Here is a 17,847-nt window from a genome sequence, read left to right as displayed (position 1 = left end):
TTCTGACAGAAATCGATGTGGCAAAGACCTGGGGTTTTAGTTTTGGACAAACCTGATTCTCTACTTCTCACTTTACTTGGAGTTTGAAAGTTAGACTAGCCCCTTTGGTTTGAATAAACATTGGACTCATAGGCAATTCTAGGCCAAGGTAGAGAAACTGGATATCCTGATAATTTGGATAGAGATGTAAATGGTTAATTCGAATGTTAGGAAGAAAGGTGACAGTGTCTTGGTGAAGTGGGTAATGCCAGTTTCACAACCAGGTTCTAGTACTTCAGTAAACAATTTAGAATACCCATTATGTGCGAGGCTTCATCCTAGAAAATGAGATGGATTCACTATGACTCACACATGACTTTCCTTGAGATCATAATGAAATGATTTTTTTTTTCATATAGCAAGCAATCACGCTCCTTGGGGCTCATTGTGACGTTATTTGCCAAGTAAGGATAAGGAGTGTATTTACCTGTAGTTTATTGACCCTCAAGAGGGGTTAGCGTGACCATGCATTGCGCTGTGGATATCCTATAGGCAAATCAAGAACACTTTAGAAATAGTACAGCCATTATACCGCAGCCTCTCATTTAATTGTGGCTATTGTGGAGCTCTGTGCTTGACGTTCTGAGATGCCTAGGAAGGTCATGTGGACGGGCACTGCTTAGGTCCTGCTGTAGCACTGGGTCAGGGCAGTTGTTGGAAGAGCATCTCTGACAGAATTATCTTAACCTTCTGGGAAAGAAAGGCTTCACCTCGCAGAGACCTCTGTGGTTCTTTTTCTCTCTGGTCTGTTTGTTCTCTCCTTGCCTGTCATAACCATGTTTACGTACCACCCAACCCTTCCCATTAAAAATGACAGAGATGATGGGGCCCTAATGAATCACTCTCTAAGCATCTAAGTCACAGTAATCAATTACAGCTCCCTGTCACCAGGACAATGATCTCTGTGAATCGGTGATCTTTACGTAAGCTTGTTAAGAGATCCATTAGGAGGGGGTGTGGACTCTCTCTCCTCTTTGATATATTGTTCCAACAAGAAGCCACATGCCTGTGAGGCCCTTCACTCACAGGACTTGAACCTTTGAGTCATAGATTGGCAGTGTGGGAATTAAGAGGACCTTTGGGATTCAACAGATTCTGCCTAAGAGAAGGTATCAGCCTACGTTTAAGGGTGCTGCTTTCTTGCACATTGTAGGGAAGGCTGCAGTGTTTGGGGCTTTACTTTCTTCGTCTTCCTGAAGAATCTACCCTCTTATCTCATCTTGGCCCATATCTAATCAGGGATTAGATAGACTGACAGAGCTGTAGGGTGACTAAGGGAGTTGGCTAGCTATGGTGGTGGTAAATCACCCAGGGCAAAGGAAACATTAGGATTCTGTTTAAAGAGACCCCAGTGGGGTTGAATATAGGAAGAAAGTTCTCCAGAAATTATATTTGTGAATGGGGGCAGGCAGCTATTTTGGGAAGGGATCAAAGAACTCGGGCCTTTGATGCCCAGAGCTTCCATTAATAAAGTGGTGAGCTCACGGTATATGTGTATTCAGGGCACAGGGTTGGCGTTGGCATCTCCAAGTAGCATTGCCCTGGTGTGCCCCCTTTCTGCTTGATCTGCTGTAGAGTCTGGCATGGGTGCTGCCATCTCTCCTCTACAGACTTTTGGGAGGAAAGTGAATAGGGGATGTCTATTTGCAGAAGTCTGCATGCAGAGGAATCCCAGAAGAGCGATCACTGGAGCACAAGGGTCCTCCTTGCATTTGCCGTGTTTATAGTTAGCATCTCCTGGTCTTTGTGGCCCTCAGCCTCTACCTTCTACGGCTCTTCATTTGGGCTCTATTCTGTCCCCTGTAACAATCCCCATGGAGGCGGGAGGAACCAAGTGAGCCCCCCTTCCCTCCCTCCCCTCTCCACCTGATGAAGGCCTGCTCCTGAGACCCTCCCAGGTCTGGATCAGGTTCCCAAGACAACCACCAGGCTTCTGTGTCCCCCTCCCTCAGGTCACTCTTGCTCCATCCTCGTTCCTAGTTACTGAGTGACTAAACGGCCAGGCTTGTACACACGGCATCTCATTTAATATTTGTAACAATCCAGTGAAAGAAAATTAGTATCCCAGTTTTATAGATAAGAACATTTAGGCTCAGAAATTTTAAATAATTTCCCCGGAGTCACACAGCTAATAAGTGATACGTCTGGGGTTTTGTCTTGAGCCTGTCAAACTCTTTTTTTTTTTTTTTCTGCTTCTAAGCTATTTGATGCTATGGACTATAGGTAGTTTCCTTCTTGCATTCTTGGGTTGTTCACCAGTTCCCCACCAGGGGCCTCTTTGGCTTCTATGTCCACTCCACACAGAAAGAAACTTTTAACACAGGCCAACTGGGCCCTGTTTCCAGTCCATGAAATCAGGGGGCCAATGTTAGTAGATGTTCTTGGCTGGGGATTTTTAAACCAACGGAATCTCACCTTTAGTGATTATGCAAATTTGAATTGTTCTTCAAGATGTTTGGGCATCTTTTTGCAAATTCCAGAATAAAGCTTTCCCTTTTTCTGCCTAATTGAAGATAATCCTGTTGCAATGCAATTATTTATCATTTCCAGCAACTTGTCTCTGTGACAGGGAATTATATTTTCCTTGGAAACTGTAGAACCAAGACAAAATACTGAAATAAATTAGATGCTGCAGGTGAAAAAAAACTGCCACTGCCACTGTCATCCTCTGTTTCAAATTTTCATTCTAATACAATTAATTCCATTGTTCTTATAGTTAGTAAATGTATTAATTTACTAACTGGTTTTTAAAAAATTGTTTATGTGTTAGGGTTGCATAGCTTTCATTTTAAAAAGAGAGTTCATCCGTTAAAAATGTTTGAAAACCACTGCATAGACAGTTGCTCTGCTAGCCCTCATTTCTACTTCACTTTCACTAAGCCCATCTTTGTAGACACCCCCTACCCGCTTGCGTGTGCTCCAGTCTTCATAGTTTAGCTTTGAGCCCTGGGTTTGGGGATTTCTTTGATTCCCTTCTTGCTATTTTGAAACTTGCATGAGGTTTTCAACTTTGCAAGTCTCTCAGCATCTGCCATTTTCTCAGGTCAGGACTCTGCTTTTCAGTCCAGCCTTGCAGAAGCAGCTTCGTCCGAGGCTGATTCCTACACATGGGTCCTGAGCTGGCCCCCCATTTGGAGGTGTAGACTAGTCTAGCTCTCTGCTCATTACTATCAGAGGGGCCATCTGGGAGTCCCAGAGATGAGAGCCCGAAGTTTACATTGTCCCTGCCCACACGGCAAGTCTGCACATGGGATGAGAAGCAGGATTCTTGGCAATGGGACCTACCACTCACTGCCCAATCATTTTGGGGGCCATTTAAAACCCCAAAGTTTGCACTCTTCCAATTAAGCAGTATTGGAGGAAACACAGAGTTCCTGAGTCCATGCCATGCGATATGCTAGGCGGTTCCTTGTGCATTTTCTCTTGTTTGCTTCTGGCTTGAACTAAGTGGAATAAACAAAACAAAGAACCCATTAGAGAGCACTCGTGAGATTGGGTTGGAGAAGTTAGGTTTTATAGGGGAAGAAGTAAAGGGAAGTATTTGCCACCAGGGCAGGGATTTATTTATTCTGCTGGTGGTTCTCAGATTACACCTAAGGGCTCCGATGCCTTTGGAGAGCACTGAAGGATCCTGTGTACGTGGGTGGGAGCATTGGCACTTTGAACAGAGCCAGAGGATGGTTTCTGAAAATGTTCAGGACACCCTCATTTGCCAAAGGGCAAACAGCATGGGAAGGCATGAGCTCATAAGCTGGCTGGGAAGAAAAGGCATGATATGTACAAAGTCATTAAAGATATTAACAGCATGTAGTCATGTGTGACACAAACCTCCAGGGCCCAGGAGAATGAGAGATTCGGACAACCCAGGGGTCTAGGCAGCCACTTGGGACTAGGCTGATCTGGGCCACGTTTGATGGGATGCTTCTTCGTGTCCTCTCCTTTTCCATGTCTCATGTGCAGTCTTTGTCTCCACGGTATTTTCTGCTCCTGTAGTTACACAGAGAGGAGATCTACCCGTGTTACTTCAAGTGATGGGCGGTGGGCATAGGGGTTAGAGTGAGGGTTTCTTATAAGGGATTGAGGGGCCAAGAGGCAATGGGAGATTATAGCATTTAACCGTTCTGTGACTCAGTTTCTTCTAATGGGACTAATAATATTGACCACTCATTGGGTTTTTGTAAAAAAATAAATTAGATAATCCATGTATTGCTTAGCTCAGTGGGTGGCACTTAGTAGATCTTCAATATATGTAATTTTTATGATCACTAATAATTTCTGGCTTCTCAGAACTTCTACGTGCTGTGGGCTCCCGTGCTCCAATTCTATGTTCCCTTCAATCACTCTGTCTTGATTTCAGGACTTTCAAACTCCTTTCAATTTCACCTCTTATTGGCCTTGCTGGATTTTCTTGTTTCCAACAATGTTCTTAACAGAGACTCTGACTGTCTTAGCTCCTGTTTTTGGTTGGGCCATGTCATGTGTGCCTGGCCATTTTATTAGCAGGCTTCCATTAAGTCTGTGTCCTCTTCTGGTCCAATCATCAGGGACTACTGGCAGGAAGAAAACATACTTAGAAGGGAGTATGGACATGGCATGTTGGGTAGGTGGGTCTTGGCGTTGTGCTGTTTACCCTGCAGAGCCTAACTCTGTACAGATATCTGTCCCGTTCAGATCTATACACAATCTCATATGCCCAGTGCTGAGAGGACACACAGATGAGGAATATATAGTCCTTGTGAGATCTCTCCACTGGGGCATGGTTTGGGGTGAAGAAAACTAAAGTGCCCAGAAGACTGTAATGTATGTCAGCTTCTGAGAGCAGAGTGAGGGGACAGGCTGTAGAGGTCAGTGGTGAGAAAAGTGATCCTGGGTGAGGACTTCGGGAGTCGTGCAGGCAAATGGTAGCAAATATGCCAGGTCTGGTGCTAAATGCTTTAGTTAGTCTTTACGGTGTTCCTACAAGTACTATCACTATTTAAATTATACATATTAAGAACAGATGTGAAGACAGTTTAAGTAATCTGCTGTAGGTCATACAGTGCTCGTAAAAGCATTGGAAAAGGAGTGATTCAGACCCAGGCATGGAGGTTCCCACAACAAGAACAAGGGCACAAGGGGAAGAAATAGTTTAAGCTCATTCTGTCAGGAAAGACCCTTCAGTCTGTTCGGCTGGAGTTCAGCGTGCCTGCTGGGGAGTGTTGGGGAAAGACTGGAAAGGTGTGTTGGGAAAAGACTGCGGCGGGTCCTGAATACTGAGTAGATGGGGGTCGGGACCAGAGTCTCAGTTGCAGCCATTGGCCTGGGGCTTGCATGTTGTGGAAGTTCAGCAGATGCTCTTTGAAGTGGAAAGGGACTTAAGTGCCAGGCAGAATGGTTATTGGGTCATTTTCTTGTCTTCCATCTTGGATACCCAAGCCTTGTTCCTCGGTCCTGCTTTCCTTTTCTCTTTAGTTCCTGCTTCACATGGACACCAGAGTGATCTTCCTAAAATCTAGGCCTCTTCACATCACTTTTTTGCTCTACATCCTCCAATGGCTCCATGGAGCTCTCAGAACAAAGTTCAACTCCTTAGTCCCTCATTCAATAAACTCCCAGTCTGGACTCATCCCACATCCTTGTCCTCTTCTTGATGTTCCTGAAGCTGCTACATTGAACTGCTCACCCTTCTCTAAACAGCCCATCTGTTTTGAAGACTCTGTGTGATTGACAGGCTCTCACCCCTGTTCTGCCTGGAATGCCATCTCTTACTAGCTAGCGTTGTCTGCTAAACTCCTTAACAGGAGCTCATTTGTTAGCCTCCACGGCAACCCTGTCAAGTAGACTCTTAATTCCATTCTATAGATGAGTAAACAGATTCAGAGAGGTTAAAATGCTTATCCAGGGTCATAGAACTAGTAGGATCAGAAGCAGGATTTCAATCTGGCAGCTTGTACTCTTCCCACCATCTTATATGGTCTCCCTCCTCTATTTTTTCACTGGGTGGATTATTTCTTATTCTACCTGGATCAGATCAGATGCCTCTTCTATGGCATATTCCTTTATTACTCCCTCACCCCAAAACCCCTCTGTCAGATGAGTCACTCCACAGTTCTATAACAGCATTTATCACCTCTTATTAGAGTTATTTTTTAGAGCTCTGTGATGGACTGAATGTTTGTGTCCCTCCCAAAATTCATACATTGAAGCCCCAACCCTCAATGTGAATGTATTTGGAGATAGGGCCTTTATGGAGGTAATTAAGCTTAAATGAGATCATAAGAGTGGGGCCCTGATCCAATAGGATTAGTGTCCTTATAAGAAGAGACACCAGAGAGCTCACTCTCTTTCTCTCTGCCATGTGAAGATACAATGAGAAGGCAGCCATCTGCAAGCCAGGATGAGAATTGTTATGACTTTGTTAAATTAACTTTTGTTAAGTGGAGCACAGAGTCCTGGATGGTGAGCCACAGTTCAACAGTCATCCACAAGGGAAAGTGAAATGGAGAAATTTATTCCTTATGGGTCCTGGAGGAATTACCCAGCACATCTCAAGTGGCCATATGGGGAGGCGAAGCAGAATGCAGACAGAGGGTGGGAGGAGGACCACCTTGGGCAAATCCTTTATTAGGGACTGTGGGGTACAGGGCTTTGGGATTCCCAAGCTAGGGCTGGATTGGCTGATTCAAATGGAAAGAGCAAGGTTTGGGTGAGCCCCACAGGGATGCAATAAGGCAAACAGGCACTGGAAGGCAGGGGGACTGTAGATCACAAGGGTTGCTGGGGAAGTCCTACTGGGAACTTACATTTGCTTGTGACTCTGGGCTGCTATCTAGGGCATGTGCTTGCATGAGAAGGCTAGTGTCAGTTTAAGGTCCCCGAGGTCTGTTTGGCCAAGCAAAACGGATGCCGAGGCAGCAATTCCATGGAGTAGCTTAGCTCAGTTCTCCACAAGAGCCCTTATAAGAAAGTGCCCCTGTGGGATCTTGATCTGAGCCTTCCAGCCTCCAGAACTGTGGGGAAATTCATTTCTGTTGTTTAAGCCTCCAGTGTATGGTAGGTATTTTGTTATGGTACCTCGAGCAAACTAATAGAAGCTTTCTTTCCTGATTGGGTCTCCCTCCTGGAAAGCAAGCTACTAATTGGCAGGGGTCCTCTCTGTCAGTGTCCCTGTATTCCCAGCATCCGGTCTGGTGCTTATTGAGGGAAAGCGCAGCCCCCTGGAGGCTCTGGGAAGTTGGTGGAATCCTGCTTCACTGCACCTCGTTACCTTGGTCCCCAGGATCCCACAGCTACAAGCGACTAAGAGCCCTCCCTCCTCTCCCGCCCGGTTCACCTGTGCTCCTGAGACTCTGGGGGGCGGGGCAGCCCCTTGTGCGCGGAGCCTCCCCTGGCTGCTGATTTACTAGCTTCTTGCAGAGGGCTTGGCGGCCTGCTGTCTCCTCTGGTCCTCGTAAAGCAGCCCCCTCCCCTTCGCCCCGTGCCAGCGGCCGCCCTGCCGACGGCCTGGGCAGAATTTATGACAAGTATTCATCAGATTAGGAGGGACGGGGACACGGGACTTCTCCCACTGCGTGCAGAATGCGGTTGGACGGCATTGCAGGCCCCTCTGCCTGCCGAGCAAACCCACGCGGTAATGCTTGGCATTTTCCGACCTGAGGAGTCATTTGGAAACGTTTTGATTTGACAAGAAATAACTTTAAAAATGTTAGGGAGCTGAAGAGAAATTTAACTCTTTGGGGCCCCACTGGTGCAACCTCCTGCCAGGCTCTGGGACCTCCCAGGGGTCCGCTCACCCCGGTTTGCTCTTTACCAGGACCCTGCGGCAGCCCCCAGCTTGAGCCCAAACTCCACTTTCTCTTCCAAGAATGAAACATTCTCCCCAAGTCCTGAAAGCCGCTCATCTGCCCTCTTGCTAGTAGAGTGTCTGTGAGGCAGGGGGCCCCACAGCTGCCTCCTGTCACCCCTATCATAGTTTGACCACTTTGCTTCATAGAAAGATCTTCAAAACTTAAAAAACGTTTCACCTAACCTCTTATTTTTTGCATCCATTGATCTGCCATTTGGGGCAACAACTAAATTAGTAAAAAGATCTGCTTCGTCTTTTAGACAGCAGTTTTTCGCCAAAAAATGCTACTTCTGTAGATAGCAATGGGTCTCATTCACCAGACATTTATCAAGAGGCTGCCCTTCTGGGCACCGTAGAGGAGAGATGAGCACAGGGCTTCCATGTGCGATTGTGAAGCCGTGACCCGCGCAGCTCCAGGGAGCTCCATGCACGCGGTCCACCATCACCTGCACGGTCATAGGGGGCTGTCCTGCATGGACACTGCATGCGTCTTGCCCTTGAGACCCTCACAGGGATCTGCCAAGTCCTCTTTGCCCAGATGACCCTCCTTGGCTTTCTTTCAATGATTCCCTCTTAATCATGACTTTGAGTTTATCTGCCACCTTGTTCTTCGTCTCCTGAATACGTTCTCATCTGTCAGAGCCCTTCTGCTAGTGCGGGGCCTCCAAGTATAGCCTGATCGTATCAGAGTGATTTAGGACTATCACCTGCAGTTTGGACTTTGAACTCAGGAAGAGCTATTTGTTTAAGGTTTTGCTTTAGCGAGTGATTTCTAGAGGTCAGTAAGACTTAGAGATCATTTGACATGGATGAAAGAAAGAGATATATCTATTTTTCCTCCACATCTAGCATTAACACGTGCCATTAAAATCCTAAAAATTAGGATTTTAATAATGTATTCATGTATTTGTCTCCCTTATTAGTTTCTTCATAGGAGGGGCTACATTTTATTTTCTGCATCTTTAGAGACGGCAGAGTGCTGGGCCCAGGCAGCTGCTTGGTAGAGTGGAACAGATGACAGCTGCTGTGTTCAGGCCTCATGCTACGTGTCCTAACAGAGAAAGCATGGCTTCTGGTCTCACAGAGGCTTCGACATCATCAGTGGCCGACTAAGTGGTGCGTTTTGAGGAGTTGCCTTTGCGGGAGACCGTGCTCTGAGTAGGCTCACCATCTCATGGGATTTGCTGTGCCCCAGTGGAAGGCTTTGGCTTCTCAGCAGCATGAGTGCCCTTTTTGATCTCAACAATGACACACAAGCAGGGGAGGCAAACTTGTAGCTGTTTCTGGCAAGTCTGGATTTTTAGGGATCATTCGAGGCTGTGAGAGGAAAAGACTTTGCAGCACTCAGCTTTTGATTGAGCCCCAGTATTCCTAGGGACACCATTATCAGTTTTTTGAAGTTGTAAAGGTCTGTGGGGGGCAAGATGAAAGTGTGATTGGTCTTTCTTGGAGGCCACAAAGCCTGGTCCAGGTCACCTGCTCAAAGATATTTGTGTGGGCGCCTACGTGAAAAAATTAAAAACACGTGAAAAACTAAAACACATCAAAAATATCAGAATGAAATAATGAGACAGGAAAAGCATAGAGGCTGAGACTTTGCAGAGAAGGGAGGAAGGAGGGAGGGAAGATCAGCCCTTGAGTGAAGGAGGCGTCAGCACTGCCTGCCGGCCCTCCTTGGGGAAGGCTGACCAGGTCACTGGATCCCACAAGTGCTGTCATGATTTCTCAGTGTCAGCTACAAGCCGTAATAGCTCTCCCTCCGCCATTCCAGCTAATTCCTCCCTGGTGCTCCAGAGACCAGGAGAGCCAGGCCTGGACTTCAGCTCTCCTGACCCTCAGTCCTGTAGTTTCCCACCGCAACACGCGTGGCCGCAGTTTTCACTCATTCACTGGTGTCTATGCCATGATGTTATACAGCTCTAATCAGGTCTTCCTAATCATTGGGCCAAAGAAAGGCCACTAGACTCAACTTCAGTTTAAGACAACAAACTAAAGCAACCTCAGTTTTTGGTCGACCTCCACACCTCCCATCTCTCTGTTTTGTTCCGGAATACCTGTAACTCATCGCTATGACATTTTATAAATTTAGCTTGAGGTTGAATTCATAAAAATATTTGGAAACTACCTTAATTTTATAATTAAAGATTAAGTGGCTCATTCAGCCTTCTCTTTCTCTCCCCACAAATAGTCTAGCTGTAAAACAAATCTCTTCTGTTAAGTGGTATTTATTTAATTGCGATTTGCTGTAGAGCCGTTTAAGAGTGGGTCATTAGGTTAAAATCATTGTGCCTGTCCTCTGAGCGGAGGATGTCCTGCACTGGCTTACGTTTGGGTGTGCTTTCCCTGAAGCTGAGCTAACACAGCCGTGTTTACATTACACACATTCTCTAGTTGCTGACATTTTTTGTTTCTCCAGAAGGAAAAAGATGCAACATAAACAAATGACCTTATTTGATGTAATGCATCAGGTCATGCTGGACCAATGGTTGATACTTTCCACTTGCATTTAACTACATTTTCTTCCCATCCTTTCGAATCTTCCTCATCCCCAAATCAATATTGAAGAAGAAACCAGTAATTTCCGATGGTCTGAATCCTTCATGGCTTGTACCGAGAGTCCCTGAAGCTGAACAGAGTCTCGGGGGCTAATGACCCAGTGGGCTTCTTATGCCCAGACATAAGAAAAGCACTTGAGCCCCTGGTTTTCTCCAAATGAATAGGAGTTTGGAAACCCCCAGAGAACCTTTTCTTCTTCTTTTTTTTAAATGTGGAAATAAGGCGGAATTTACATACAATGAAAAAGGATGTACAGGGAGGGCAAAGCTCCCCACAGCCACCCCTGTCCCCCGCCCCGTCCCCCCGGAGCCTTTCCTCTAATAGTTTTTCCAAAGTCCCTCACCTTCTTCCCTCTTGGCTTTGCATTTTCTAGGCAGATGTGAGAAATGTCACCACATTTCCTAAGAGGAATGGAACAAGATAGATGGGCTCTGCCCCAGCAGGACACCTGGATGGCAGCCTTATCTAGAGCCAAAATGGGACCGCATGTGCCTGCTGTTTATTTATCCTCCTCCTGTTTGGAGACTTTCCCTGATTAATTACTTTCTAGTAATCGAGGCTGCTAACTAATGTCTCATCTGATTAACCTGTAGTGTGGCCCGGGGTCCCAGAGGGTGGGCTGGTCATCCCGCCTGGAGAATGAAGGAGGTCATTGGCCAGGGGCCCCTGGGATGCCAGTTTGGGGCTCGTTTATTTGCTCTAAGTCTTGTTTGCTATTCCTGCTGCAGTGACTGGCGACAGCTCCCCCCCAAGTCCCATCCAATCTAATTGGCCTGCTGAAACGGCAGTGAACACAAGATTTAAGAAATGTTTTCTTTGAAAACTTCTGGTCGGACAGACACTTTGAGATCATATTTCACCCTGTTTCAATTGCACACCATTCCCTGGGACTTTCAGGAGAAATACTGTAAGTGAGTCTTGCAGGAGAACTGCTGCTCTGTGGTCTGGGAGGGGGGCTGATGAGCTGGAGGCTGGAGTGGAGGCTGTACTGAGGCAGCCCGGCATCTTCAGAATCTAGAGACCCTGCCAACGTTAACACATCCGAGGAGGTATTCAGTATCAAAGTCTCTAATATTTGGCTCCATAAACACGATACCGGTTGCAAAAACAAAGCTAAGGAGCTCACGCTGATTGCTTCAATAAAAGCTGTTTCATTATGAACGTTTGGGAAATGAAGTTACCAACAGGACCAGGAGAGCTTTGGTGTCCGGTGTTCCTGCTCCCAGCATCCCACTGTTACACCACATTGTCCACTCAGCTGAAAAGCCTGACGTTGAGCAGGGCACACCCTCCGCCCTGTGGGATGCTACTTACTTGCCAGTAACACTCCGTCTTTCTGCAGTGGCAAATTTAGGGGATTGATTAGTGAAAGAATTATCAGATGTTATCAGTACCATTTACAGGCCATCCAAGGGTTACTTGGGGTGGTAGTCAAAGCTCCCAGAAGACCTGCATTTGTTTCTAGGTAGCAGGGTTCCAGGACTAGGCAAAGTAGAAGAGAATTCTGAGCAGGGAGCCAGTGGGTCATTGTGACAATACATTCTGGAGTCCTTAAATTAGTTTTCTTAATAACTGTTTAGGAAACGTGATCGTCTTAACGCTTCTGGATAATTCTTCTCTCTCTTTATGTGATTATAGCCAGTTATTTTATGTCAAGTGGAATAGGTAGAAGTATCCATGGAAAAGATTAATGAACAAAAATGAGAGTTGAATCTGTGTATGGAAGGAAAGAAATCTGGGGAGATACACATTGTCGAGGAGTGAACTCTTCCTCAAAAGTGACTTTTCCCATATATTGTTGATTATTTCTCCAAAAAACTTTTAATATTTTAAACATTTTTGGTAGAAATCTTTAAAACTTGCTCTTATTCATCTGCAGATATTGAATACAAATTGACTACCCCTGATCAGTCCTGATGAGTCCACGCTGTGATACACGGCAACATGCAGAAATTGCTGAAAGGCTCCTCCATGCACTGAAACATCATGGCAATCGCTTCGTTTCTTAAATGCAAAGCTGGGGCAGTTATAACCGCTTCGTGGTGTCGTGATGATTAACAGACACGATACATGTGAAAATAACGGAAAGAATATAACATGCAACACTAGCTATCTGTATTTTTTCTGTCTTGTGTATTTTAGTTGTTCCTATGCAGATGCTTTGGCTGCTGCCCGTAGCTGCGCAGGCTTAGCGGCCACGGCTCACGGGCCCAGCCGCTCCGCGGCATGTGGGATCTTCCCGGACCGGGGCACGAACCCGTGTCCCCTGCATCGGCAGGCGGACTCTCAACCACTGCGCCACCAGGGAAGCCCAGCTGCTTGTTTATTTTATGCTACACAATTTAGGGGAAGACTTGAGGGCTCCAATCAGAGTGATTTATACAGATTTTAGACCGCTACCTATCACTGGAGACGTTGCATGAAACAGAGAAAAGAGCATGGAATTTTTATCCAGAGAATCCTGAGTTCAAATCCTAGGTCCGTCTTTTATAAGTTATGTGTCCCCCGGCAGTATTGCTTAACGTTCCTGAGCTTATATTTCTATTCTGTAAAGTAGGAATAACAACGAGTATAACGAAAAGTTTGTGAGGTCTATATTTTGCAGGTTAGGCACCCAGAAAAATGCCTGGTGCAACTGGGCATTTGATATTTTAAGTCCTTTTTCAGGAGAATTTTCCTCTGTTAGATTAATAGCTGTGCCCTGGATGGTTTGGGATTCCTGACATTCTGAATAACTATCCAGTAATTCATGTTTATGGCCACTCGTGTGTGTGTGTGTGTGTGTGTGTGTGTGTGTGTGTGTGTGTGTGTGTGTGTTGGGTCTTTGTGTCATAAGGATGTTCTGTGCTCTTGTAATGACTGAATATGTTCTTGATTTTTATTTCTCCTTAAATAATAGAGTAATAATTCTCTTTTTTCAGTGAACGAGACAAAGACAGTAAGTCAGGAGAGATTCTGAGTGTCGGGGCCAAGTTCTTGCTTTAAATTCAGAGTTCCTGAAGAAAGTCTGGAACCTCACAGGTGGCTGGTGAGATACAGTGAAGGGGAGGGGAGTTTGTGGGAGAGGGGGAGGGAGTAGGGAACCGGTTACCCTGGTGTTTTGTTGGCTGTCCTGGAGTTAAACTTCAGGCCCTGGGGCATTCACCTGGAGAACATGTGCCAAAACTTTTCTTTTTCCCAACTTATATTCAAAAATTCAAGTGAAAGGGTAACTTTTTATGCATGGTATACAAAGTTAAAATAACACCTTAAATTCCTCTGTGTATGGGTTTGTTTTCTCTCCAAATGGTCAGAGTTACTGAAAGAAACTTAGAAAGAAGGTTATTTAAGGTTCACAAGACCCTCTGGGAAGAGCCCACTTAAACAGACCAGCCTTTGGGACTCTGAGAAAGACCAGTGTAATGTTGTTACCTGACATTAGTGAGAAAGGACCCCCACTGGTTCCCAGGAGCTGCCCGTGTTGTTGTTAACTGCAAACACCAGAGTTCCTAGGGCAAAGAAAGGAGACCAGACTGGGGATCAGGATGCCGAGCTCCTGGGCCTGCTATTTGTGTGACTTGGGATAATTCTCTCAGTCTGGTTCCTCATTTGTTTTGTAAGGCTGATAACACCAATTCCGTAGAATCAAAGGTGAAGGAGATATAAACCATCTAGGTAATGAATTGTACAAGAATTTTGCAGAGATTACGATATGCTGTACAAATGCAAGGGCTAATTCATTCTGCATAATTTAGCCACATTTAAATCCTTCCAGACTCCATATGTGGTATAATGTGTTAGAGCAATGATGGTCTTAGAGGTCATCTCCTTGAGTGCTCTGATTTTACATATAGGAAACTGAAGGAGAGAGGCAGAGAGAAAGGGACTTGCCCCCAACATAATATGGTATGTTAGTGCCAGGGCTGAAGCTGGAGCTAGGAGGTCTGTTTCCCTTTAGATGCCTCTTTAAAAACAGCGTCTCTTCTAGAGAAGGCACATAATCAATAATGGTTAAGTTCAAATGAAACAACTTTGGGTGTTATGAAGCCATGAAATTCAAGGAGAATCAGGTGGGGTGTCAAGAGAAGCAATGGTGAGGCCATGCGGCCTTTCGTGGCTTTGTCTCCAGATCATTATAAGCTCTGTCCCCTTAGGGAATAACACTCTTCACGTTTCCTTTTTCCATCTTCTAAACTCACACGTGACTGTAAGGTTTGGGGACTCTCAGCACACAGCTGGTCACCTGGTCGCTTGTAGACAGATGCATGTCTTACCTCTTTGTTTGGGAGAAGGGAGTGTGACTGAGGTCAGCACATGAGGAAGGACCGGCTTTCTAGGTGAGGGTCCTAGCCCAGGAGGGCTAGTGTACATATTATGTCTTTTTCCACAATAGCAAGGCCTCTGAAGAGCAAAGGTGGGACAATTTTCTGTTGATTGCCCTTCCTTTCACCCCAGATTTTGTTATTCATAATGGATTGTGGGGTAGGCCAGCCCCAGCCTGAGAGTCCCAGATTCAGACATCCTATGAAATGTAATCAACAGTGACCGGGCGGTCGAGCTTTTACGGGGTAGCCATTAGATATTTTGAATTTTTGATGCTTTAAATTTCACTTTACACTGAAGCTTCTCCCCTTCCTCAACTCACTAATACCTCAGGCAGGGAAGCCTTCCATTGGAGGTGGGAAACGTCTCTCCCCCCACCAATACCTGTCCCTAGTCAGCTCAGGGCCTTTAGGGCTGCAGAGGGTTTGTGGGAGAGAGTTAGGGAGCAAGAAAGGTGTGGCTTGATGGGGACTGTCATCATCAGTTATTGTTGCCCTGTGGGTCTGGTGGTAGCTCCACACTCATACTGGGGATCAACTGCTGTTCCTTTAACACAGTCAACGCCCCTTCAGACTGGCCACTTCCGACTCTAGATATCAATATTTAGCCTTGCTTGGGGTTATCTAGCTGCCCAGCTCTCAGGAGGATTCCTGGGCAGAATTTTTCATAACGTGATATATTCTGGTATCTTTATACAGGATCCTTATGGAACCCAAGGGAAACTCCAAACCCAGGCTGTTTCCAGTGCAGCCTGTCTCCTCCCTCTGCTTTTAGGGTGGCCCATCACTGCCCCGTCTGGTGGCTTTCTCCAAGCTTGCAGCCAGTGCTAGTCTCTGTGCCTTTAGACCCCAGGTCGAGCTCTCCAAACTGTAATCCTGAAGCCTCCCACAGGTAAAAGGGATGCTTTCCCTTTCTTTTCCTTGTGGAATGTGTGTAGGGGTGATGTAATTCTTAGCATTCTTGCCAAAGAAACCCTTTCTTCTTGGTCTCTTCAACCTCAAAGTTTCTCAGAGTGGATTTTGGACTAATGATTGCAAATGTGATTTCTGAAACATTTCCTTTGCAAGTCCTGCATTAGTGGGTTAGCACCTCATTTTATAATGTGTTATTAGGAAGAATCTCATTTTAACTCCTGTTACCCTTCCACTTGAGGTGCAGGCAAATCACATTGGAGCCTGCTTTGTCTGCCTTGAGGGCAGGTTTGAGGGATTTCAGAAGTGGTCACGGAAAGAAAGAAGCTTTGCAAACTCTAATATCCTGTAGAAATGTTGGGCATTACTCTTAACATTATCCTTTTTAATGTAAATCAGAAAATCCAAATGAGTAGATAAATCATGTTTCGATCCTTTCAAATAAATTTGTTGAATCTTTAGTAATACTGACTGGCATTTTTGGTCACTGAGGTGATTCATTAACAAACAGTGCTATCCGAGATCAGCCAGGTTCAAACCACGTGTCTCTCTCTTTAAAGGAGAAACTATCTTTATTAATGCCTGACTGTCCTCATGTCAGTGGAGTGGTGGCCTTTGGTTACTCAGAGGCACAGACCAAGAATATGTCACTGTAGCCTTTGGTATGAACTCTTGGTACCCCACAAAGAGGAAATATGTTTTTGCTGTTTGCGAAGGAATTCAAGACCTTTATGGTTACCAAGAACTCATAAAACCAATGAGCCATATATTCGAAAATGATCCCTCGGTCCAGTCTTCAACAAGCCAGTGTCTGCTAATCAGTTTGGGGAACACATATGAGCAACTAGGGCTTTCGAGCTGAGAGTGTGGTGCGGGGGGTGAGTGGGATTTCTCCTGAAGGCATCTTGTCTCTCTGTATGCTTTCTCTATGGAAGAACGTGAGTGTTTCAACAGGTTTATTTTATGTTTTCATATGCTGAACAACAACTACAGCAAGTAAACAAGCAAACAAAAAATAGGTAGAGCAAAAGCAGAGAATCGAACGTATGTTTCCAATCCCCAATTTTTTTGTTTTGTTTTGTTTTTTGGGTTTTTTTTGCGGTACACGGGCCTCTCACTGTTGCGGCCTCTCCCTTTGCGGGGCACAGGCTCCGGATGCGCAGGCTCAGCGGCCATGGCTCACGGGCCCAGCCGCTCCACGGCATGTGGGATCTTCCCGGACCGGGGCACGAACCCGTGTCCTCTGCGTCGGCAGGCGGACTCTCAACCACTGCGCCACCAGGGAAGCCCTCCAATCCCCAATTTTTAAAGTTTATTTGAAGTTTTAAGTTGTAACCAAACGATGCATCATAGCATTATGTACTTTCACTTTTACCTATCCCAGAGGTATAATCTCTCAGGAGGAGTGAAAAACAGAATCAGAAACTTGGGTCTTTCCTGACTTTACTAAATTATAATTTCCAGATATAATACCACGTCTTTTATTTCTTTATCTTTGCGTATATTAGCCTAGATGAGCTGATCACGAGTGTGTCTAAGTGTATGTGTGTGTGTTTGTGTGTGTATGGATATTGAGAGAGGGAGCGAGAGCATGGAGTATGGGGTTTAATTCTATTCGAAAGTTGGCACCCAGGATTTATTATGTAGCCCCCAGTGTTGGCTAAGTCTGACATTTAGTCTTTCAACAAGTATTTATTATCTCCCATGTTCCGGGAACTCTGATAGTTTCTGGGGGTACACAGTTAATTAAACCCTGTTCCCTCAAGGTGCTCACATTGGAGTTGGAACTCTTTCACTACAGTATGTGGAGCACAGAGCTTGAAAATTATTCGCTGTGATACACCTTTATTCTTTATGTGGTGCGCAAACAACGAGACAATCCTTGTTTAAATACGTTTTAGAACTTTAATTTGAAAGTGCTTTTTCCATAAAGGATTCTTGTGTGTAGAGATCATAGTTTTATGAGGAGTGGGGATTTTTCTTAGGCAGATTTTCTTTATAAATTTGTAGTCATTGATGAAGTGGCAAGAGTGGGAGATTTAGTGGGTGGCAGAGAGATCCACATAACATCTTTGGAAGTTGCTAAAATCAACACGAACAAGATGTTCACTATCGTAGCTTTCAGAATTTGGACCCATAAAGGTATTGTGCTTTTGTCTATGGACCAAGAGGCACTGATTTTTATTTTGCTATAATATTGCAGATCCCACCACT

At 45.4% G+C, this 17,847-nt stretch overlaps 1 long non-coding RNA gene across 2 annotated transcripts in view; it reads left to right on the top strand.

The window, feature by feature from the left end:
- The window catches only part of LOC116764596, a 52,819-nt gene that overhangs the window by 2,193 nt on the left and 32,779 nt on the right, over window positions 1–17,847 (top strand). Inside the window, exon 3 of one of the 2 annotated variants that reach the window (XR_004352942.1) lies at window positions 13,342–13,442. The exons of the other annotated variant lie outside the window; for it this stretch is intronic. This is a non-coding gene — a long non-coding RNA (uncharacterized LOC116764596). Of the gene's footprint in view, window positions 1–13,341; window positions 13,443–17,847 lie in introns of those variants that run through there. 2 annotated transcript variants of the gene reach the window in all.

The sequence above is a fragment of the Phocoena sinus genome, chromosome 13, assembly GCF_008692025.1.
Source record: "Phocoena sinus isolate mPhoSin1 chromosome 13, mPhoSin1.pri, whole genome shotgun sequence".
NCBI lineage: Eukaryota > Metazoa > Chordata > Mammalia > Artiodactyla > Phocoenidae > Phocoena > Phocoena sinus.
This window is presented reverse-complemented; position numbering and strand designations above follow the sequence as displayed.